Source organism: Mirounga leonina, unplaced genomic scaffold (genome assembly GCF_011800145.1).
Source record: "Mirounga leonina isolate KUSES-001 unplaced genomic scaffold, KU_Mleo_1.0 Mir_114, whole genome shotgun sequence".
Lineage (NCBI taxonomy): Eukaryota > Metazoa > Chordata > Mammalia > Carnivora > Phocidae > Mirounga > Mirounga leonina.
The window spans coordinates 31,279,278-31,288,094 of NW_023270265.1; the positions used below are offsets into that span (position 1 = coordinate 31,279,278).

At 39.7% G+C, this 8,817-nt stretch overlaps 1 long non-coding RNA gene across 1 annotated transcript in view; it reads right to left on the reverse strand.

Moving 5' to 3' along the window:
- The window catches only part of LOC118025985, an 84,740-nt gene extending 76,635 nt beyond the window's left edge, over positions 1-8,105 (reverse strand). Inside the window, exon 1 of the long non-coding RNA XR_004683440.1 lies at positions 7,885-8,105. This is a non-coding gene — a long non-coding RNA (uncharacterized LOC118025985). The remainder of the gene's footprint in view (positions 1-7,884) is intronic.
- Between the last annotated feature and the right edge of the window lie 712 nt (positions 8,106-8,817).

Here is an 8,817-nt window from a genome sequence, read left to right on the forward strand (position 1 = left end):
CTGAGCCTTTTCTGCATCTGTGTAAGGAACTTAAAATAGTGCCTAACTCAAAGTTTTATTCTAATAGTAAAATTTAGGAACAGAAGCTCACAGCACAATGCCTGGCAGATTGTGAGCATTTAATAACTATTAGATTAAAGCACAGTGATAATCAAACTGTACCCTGCTTTTCCCTTTCTCCCTCTCTACCATATACCACTCACCTACACCCTTCCTCTAGTACCTTATACAAACATAATCTGAAACATGTTGGTATTGGAGAATCCTGCATGCCCGTGAAGGGTGTGGACAGGGAGGATGCCCAAGGCACTAGAAGTTGTGTGCAAATATAGAAGCCCAACATCTGTCTCTTATCATGTCTGTATCCCAGTGGATTCCTTGCAGTTATAGGATTTCTCTGTGTCTGTGGTGGTGATGGTATGAGGGGGGGAGAATCGTGGGCAGAGAGAGTCTCAGAATTCAAGGACAGAACATTTAAACTAGAAGAGATATTCTAGGTCAAGACATCTACTTAATAAAGACATGAAGCCACAGAAGTGGCATGCCTGACTCAAGTCTGAATTCACTAAAATCCTTGGCTTCTGCCTCTCTCTGGGAACCCTGTTCCTTTCCCACCCTATCTCCCTAGAAACTTTAATAATGCCAATCAGAAAGTAGCAGAGAAGAAATCACTAACCAGGGAACTACTATGCAAGAAGAGGATGATTCTAGGTCATTAACTGATTAAATGAAGCAAATTCCAATGGAGTATTTCCTTTTCTCTCTGCCACTCCTTGGAGGAAGATTTGAGGAAGAAGAAACAAAACTACTAGTCAACTAAATGTTAAGTATTCAAATAATCTATCTTAAATAGATGATTTTTAGTATTTTTTTAAAAGATTTTATTTATTTATTCATGAGAGACAGAGAGGCAGAGGGAGAAGCAGGCTCCCAAGGAGCAGAGAGCCCGATGCGGGACTCAATCCCAGGACCCTGGGATCATGACCCGAGCTGAAGGCAGACGCTTAACCATCTGAGCCACCCAGGTGCCCGATTTTAGTATTTTAAGTAAGAAAGAGCATGAGTGTTTTAAAATGAAGATCTAGTTTCCCTTTAATTTTAGCTTTTGATTAGCTAAACTATAACATTATTCTACTTATATAAATTTAAATTCATTTAGCTCAGTCAGAGAGATGTCCTAAGAGCTTTCCATAGTATGGGGAAGGAGTGATCTCATAAGGAAAGGGATTTTTCTTGCCTAAGGATCCTCAGAAGCATTTGGTGATAAGTGAGGTGAGGATGATATATCATGTCTTCACTTAACATATGTATATTGAGTGGGCTGTGCCAGGTACCATATTAGCTACCAAGTATATGAAAATAAGACTTGGACCATGTTCTCAAGAAGCGTATTGTCTAGTAGAAGACCTTAACATTTTAATTATTAGAATAAGTCACAATAAATGTAAGGCTATAGATAAGCCCTATATACTATATTAATCTTAAAAATGCTCCCTAAATCCCACTGGAGCTAGAAAGAAAGATATATCACAGAGAAACTGACTCTTGATGGACACATTGATTGGGAAGGAGAAACTCTTTGAATTAAAGAATAATAGGGGTTTAGAAGCTTAGATTTTAAGTTACCAGATAGTTGGTAAAATCTGATCTGGCTTCACCTCACTTTTCATTTAACAGGTATTAAAATCATACAAATAATTACAGACTAGGAATACTCATTAAAAAGTTGTAAGATTCTATGGGGGAATTTTCATTAGTCAACCCTCAGATGCAGTCTTATGGCCAAATATGTAGAGAATACTGGGAGAAGGTAGATTTTTTTTTTTTTTTACATCACTTATCTGCTCCTATCCCAGTGACAAGATCTCTGTTCATAGAAGAAAGGCGGGAACACTGGATATGTTTGTGGCCCTGAGTAGATCTTTCTAATAGTGCTGGCTTCCCTTTTATCTTCTGCTCAGGTTCTGATCTTAGTAATTAGCAAATTAAGCAAGCTATGTATATGAGTTCACCTTTCCTCTTTATGGGTTTGGGAAAATAATAGTCTAAGTACCTTACACTTAATGAGATATTTATTATTTTTAATGTAAAGGACACTTGTTACATTAGAAATACTATAAATCTTAGCAAAGGTAGAACTTGAGCTGTAGTGAGTTCCACAAAGTCATGGTCTCACAGAGCACCCCCTACCCTTACCATTGCCTCACATTTAGAGGTCTCAATTTAATCTCCAGGATTCCATTAGGAAAAGGAACTCAGGGGCTAGGGCTCTGACTGGGAATCAGGATTTGGAATTTTAGCCTGATTCCAGAGACCACAACCAATTCCTTGGTTGAGATCAGTTTAGCAGTTTTATGCAGTTATCCAAAATTTATTGAACCTACACTGCATGCCAGGCACTATTCTATGTGCTAGGATATATGAGTAAATAAAACAACTAGAACTGCCTGCACACTGTGACTGTTTTTGTGGAACTAGACAACTGTCCATCAAAATGGCATTAGACTTATCAGCCCAATTACTTGTCAGTTCTATTGTTCCCCCAAAACAATAGTAAATTCAACTCCTCTTTCATGTTCAGGAAATAGGAAAGCTTTGAAATTGGTCATTTCCATTGCAACAATGACTGGTGTAAAAAATGGACAAGAGAGGAAGTTAAGATAATCAGGAGATGTAGTGTTTAAGTACAGCACATTTTCTTGAATTTAGAATTGGGATCCAAATTTATACCACACACACTGTGAATTTGTCTGATGACAATTATTACTGAAATGGGTCCAGGTTTATTAAGTTTTACAAGCTCCTGGCAAAAATAAAACTCCAGATTTCACCCATGATACAGAGCCCACTATGACTATAACCAGCATGAACAAAACTCCCATAAGCAAATATTTTATTTCAAGGGTAATCTCACATCAAAATTTACAAACAAAAATTAACAAATGTTGAAGTCATCCTACCTAATGGACAGCCTGTTGGCACAACAAGAAAAAATTAGTATTGGAGAACTTGATGTAATGAGGTGATCTAAAAAAAAGGTCTAAAATAAGTATGTTAAAATGAGATAAAGATTGAAAATACAGAAAATAAACCACAATGAAAGAACAGGGGGCTATGATTAATCAACTGAAATTTAAACTATAGAGAATGAGTTAAATAGCGAATCTGACACTGCTAAAGAGAGATTTGTAAATGGAAAGATAAATATAAGGAAATCATTTGAAGTTCAGTAAAGAGATAAAAAGAATGAGAACGGCAGATCTCAAAGTGTGGTCTCTGGATCAGAAGTATCAGCATCACCTGAAAATTTGTTAGAAATAAAATTTGGGGGCCCTATCCTACATTTATGGAATCAGAGATTCTGGGGGTATAAGCCAGCAATCTATCTTTTAATAAATTCTCCAGGTAATTCAGATATTTACTATATTTGAGAATATCTGAACTAGAGAAGATGAAAAATAGATTTGGAGATATGGAGACATAGAAGTTTTTCAACATACCTTAAATATTCTAGGGGAAAGGAGTAGGATAAATAAAAAAGATGCACTATTATAAACCATAGTGACTGAGAATATCACCAAACTGGAAAAGAGAGAGAGAGCTTTAAGATTGACAAACAAATGATCCATTAACATAATAAATGCTAGCAAATCCAAGTTACACATTGTGGTAAAATTGCAGAATATCCAAGACAAGCTATTATCTTAAGAGCAACCAGTGAGACTGACTTTCAAAATGACAGTATGAGAACGTTTGTCCAGTCAGGCAAACAAATATTTAATGAAAAACTTAGAAATTAACCATCTAAAGGCTTTAGAAATTGTCCTAAGTGTATATAGCAAATGGACAACCATTTATTCAAGACAATTTACTACATCTAGGTAAAAGCAGTAAGAATCTGTGGCATTTAAACCATGACTCAATATCATTTCCTATCCTGTTCTCCTCCACCCCCAGCTCAATGTGATGGAAGCTCTACTTCAGGCATTTGAAGCAAAGCAGATAGGTCTTCCTGTCTACTAGCTCTCAGTCTAGGGCTACAGTAGGACCCAGGAGGGCACCCACATCCCACCCCAACTCTGAACTGCAGAAACCCTATTCTGGGAGCTGTTGCCAAAAACGATGGTCTCTTCCTTTACCCAGTCACACTCATGTGGCTGAAGTTCTATTTCAAGCACAACAGGCCATGGAAGCTTGATCCCAAGCACCCCTGCCCACCTAACTTGTAGGGCAGAGGTTCCATGCCAAAAGGGGCAAGTCCAGAAGTCCAGGGACTACTTTCCTGCCCAGAGCCCCACTTGCTGAACAGGGAGTCACTCTAGGAGAAGTGGGCAATTGTTTTCCACCCTCAGCCCAGACTCAGTGTGGCACAGTGGTTCTGTCCACTAGGAGAAGCAGACAGTAAGCACAGAGTTCACAAATTTTCCTAATTGAGTTTCACTTAATTTGGAAGAGATTATGGGCATTTTTGAACACAACGGATATCACCAAATGAGCAATTAAGAGATTGGTAGCTCTCTGAACCTAATCACAAAAAATCAAAACTGTAAACAGGAAAGAATTTTAACTGAGAGAACCAGTGAAAGAGATAATTAAACAGAGCCTTCAGGGGGTCAGAACAACCACAAAGACTGGCAAGACTGTCCCTGTAAAGGGGCCTTACTTTAATTGGATCAGACTGTGGAACAATTTATGCCTCAGGATAGTGTTGCAAAAAATACAGCAATCATCTAGCAATTAGTGAAAGCAAATGGGTATGATATTAATAGAGGCTGACCATCTCAGGTGCTCAGGGGGACTGTTCATGCCCAAGGCTGCATACTCTCGGAAGAAACATTAGAGAGACTTCACACAACTGGAAAAATCAAATACACTAAACTAGTCAAATTATCAAGCAACTAAACATGCAAACAGTAAGTCCCAAAGGTAGAGGAAATAAGGATCCAGAGTTGCTGGATTACTTAAAATATCCAGTTTTCAAGGAAAAATCATAAATCATGCAAGGAAATAGTAAAGTGCAACTCATAAACAGGAATAAAAGCAAGCCTGTGAGGCCAAAAATCTCAGGAAAAACAACAACTAAAAAGAGTTGAAAGCATCAATTAGAGAAAATCTACCTTCAAATTAATAAAAGCCAATATATTTATCCTGTAATTCAGAAATTCTGAGAAGCTCAGTGAAATATCTCTTGCTTTCAGGTCTCCCATACCAAACATGTTTCAAATGTTTCAAAAAATTCCTCATTTCCAAAAATCCCAAAGAAATAAAAATATTTGCAATAGCTGAGAGATAAGTTATTTTCTCATAGAACCTGTGAAGACTTAGCTCGTTATTTAGTTGAACTCTGAACATGATCCTCAACAGCATCTTGGGACAATGGGGTCTCTGATTACGTTCATTGACAAGGACCTGATTAGACCTTCCACTCTTGGACTGTTGTCACTGGTATTAAGTTTTTCTTTGTATAGTGGAGAAATCAACTACCTCGTCACTTTTCCACATAGTTCTGAATGTGTCCTCCAGAACAATGTAGAATAAATTGATACAGACTTCATCTCTGAGCTCTTACTGTACTTGCTCTTCACCTTGCACAGGATATATCTTATGTTGTGGCATTTTGAACATCTCCCTGCAATGTTTCTCCCATACCATTCATCCAGATTTGGTCATGCTGCTACATCCAATCTGTGGTGACATGGTGCAACTTGTGAAACCAAGTGGTTCTTTGAGGGTTTTCACATAGAACCACCAAGTAACAAACATTGTAAGTATCTAATTCTAGGTATTTTCTCATTTCTTTACTTTTCCTGCCATGTGTACTTCTCGGACTACCATATCCTGAAATATTCATGACTTCCTCTCTCTAGGCATCATGTGGGATTCCCTGCAAAAGCAGGTGGGATCAGAGAAGAAGCTTGATGCCAAAAGTTTGCAGAGTAAAGACAATTTTCTCAGCCGTTTCACAACAATCTGAGTTATTGCTGTGGTTTACCAATCCTTACTCTGTGTTTCAGTATGAGTTACCACGAGTCTGGCTTTCTGCAAGGTAGTGATATGTTTTCAATTGCTAGTTATTTTCCAGGAATGTCGTTTCTTGTCATGTATTCAATTAGTCATTTTAAAAAACACATTTATCTCTATAAAGCAAGGCTAGGATTAATGCTGACCTATTTCTTTTCCCTGGATTAGTGCATTTTTTCTCCTATTTGTGCCTTAGCACATGAACCCTATGTTCTTTTATTAAGGAAAAAAGAAAAATGTTTACAAAAACGTTTATTGGCCTACTTCACAATGTTTTGCTCACTGCCATTTAATCCAAAGATTCTATCTGTGCTCTGACCAACACTGTTCATATCTGAAATGGTCATCATATTACTTAATAACACATTTTCTACTCCATTTGGGATCTCCTTGTTCTAAACACTACCACATATTTAAAAACTTGTTTTATTTATGAATTTGTATGGTGTTGGATCTCAGATTTAGAAGTGGTACTCTCAAACAATGGTATTTTCAACCAAATTATAGTTTATGGTCAAAAAGTCAAAGTTATTTCCCAAACTGGTACTTTAAGATGGCTTTAAGATATGGAGAACAGGATGCATATTGTGTTTAGGGTAGACTATACTATTTCCTGTGGAATCAATTTGTTTATTTCCTCTTGTGAGGAATGAAATTGAACAGTCTCCTAGATGGCAGATTGGTCCATGTCTGGTATGGTGCTGTTACTAAAATAAAAACTGCTTGATCCCATACTAACTATATCCTATTCCCTTTCACCTATGTGCAGTGGCTGAGACCTAACAGCTGCTTCAGTGAACATCAAATCTCGCCCAGAGGAAGATTTGCATTGCTCCTCCTGTATATACAGAAATTCTCTGGATTCCCTACCCATGCACATCTGCTGGTGTATCAAGCCTTACAAAGATGACAACTCTTACTGAACACCAAGTGAGTGGTTATGAGACATTTTTGCATACAGAATCCTTGTTGTGGATTAAAAACAAAGGGACAGGATTGGGTGCGTTCAGGGTGGGATGGCCTTAGACTAAAAACAAAGGGATAGAACCTCATGAGATGCCCCTGACAAGGAAAATCAGATTCTAACAACAACCACTGATATTTGTAAATATACAGATATATATCTCTATGAATGGATATTGACAGATATCATCTCATTTTAATTTCAACACTGTCATGTGGGGTAAAATAGTAGACCCTTTTGGTTACCACATTAGCTTCCACCTAAATATATACCCTTTGCAGAAGTTTCACTTTCTGTTAGATAAATTATGTGAATCTCAAGAAGCTGCTTCCTGGGGAGCAGAGCAAGATGGCAGAGGAGTAGGAGACCTGGATTTCTTCTGGTCTCAGGAATTCAGCTGGATAGGGATCAAACCATTCTGAACACCTACAAACTCAACAGAAGATCGAAGAAAAGAAGAGCAACAACTCTCCGAACAGAAAAGCGACCACTTTCTGGAAGGTAGGACGTGCAGAGAAGGGAATCCCAGGCGATATTTGGGAGGACAGATGGCGGGGGAGGGGGCCTCCGTCGGCCGCTTCTGGCAAGTGATAGAGCCACGGAGCACAAAATCGGAACTTTTAAAAGTCTGCTCTGCTGAGGGACGTCACTCTGGTGGCTAAGCGGGGGGTGGAACCCTCCAGGACAGTGTGGTCTCAGGACCCTCAGGGTCAGAGAAAGACCGGGGGTGCCTGAGTGCAGCAGAGCTCCCAGGTACCGGAGCGAGGAAGCCAGCTGCAGAGGCAGAGCCAAGGAGGGGGCTCGCAGCTCGGGGTTGCCATAAACCGTGATCCACGGCCCAGTCGGGCCCCTGCTCCTCCAGCAGGGACCCAACAAGCGGCAGATCCGGGAAGACTCACCTTCTTCTCCTGGGAGGAGCCATGTGGGAGCGCACTGCAGGGATCTGCTGGGTTTGGAGACTCCACCCGGGGTCGGGTGCCAGAGAGAGAAACGCTCAGTCACAGGCCAAGTGAGCACGGAGTGCTGCCAGACACCGCGGAGACGGGAGTGAACTGACTGCTTTTCTTTGGGGGCTCACTGAGGCGTGGGGCACCGAGTTCTTGGCTCCTCCAGGGTGGAGATTGAGAGGCTGCCATTTTCACTCTCGGCTTCCAAAGCTATACCTAAAGCTTTCAGGGAACAAAAGCTCCTGTGAGCAAACCCGAGCAGATTACTTAGCCCAGACTGGCAAGGGAAGGGCAATTCAGCCTCTGGCAGAGACATTTAGGAACCACGGCAACAGGCCCCTCCCCCAGAAGATCAGCGAAAACAGACAGCCAAGACCAAGTTTACTGATCAATGAGAACAGCAGAACTCCAGCGCTAGGGGAATAATGCACATAGAGTCCATGGCTTTTTTACCATGATTCTTTAGTCTTTCAAAGTTAATTTTTTTAACTGTCTTTTTTTCGAATTTTTCTTTTTTCCCTTTTTCAACCAACATCTTATCAATCCCTTTTATTTTTATTTATTTATTTAAGATTTTATTTATTTATTTGACAGAGAGAGCAGAGAGAGAGGGAACACAAGCAGGGGGAGTGGGAGAGGGAGAAGCAGGCTTCCCGTGGAGCAGGGAGCCCGATACAAGGCTCGATCCCAGGATGCTGGGATCATGACCTGAGCTGAAGGCAGACACTTAATGACTGAGCCACCCAGGCACCCTATCAATCCCTTTTTTAAAAAAACATTTTTATTTTTCATTTTTAGAGTCATATTCTATCCCTTCATAGTAGTTACCCATATTTTTGGCATATATATATAAGTTGTTCTCTCTTTAAAATTTTGAGATAGTTT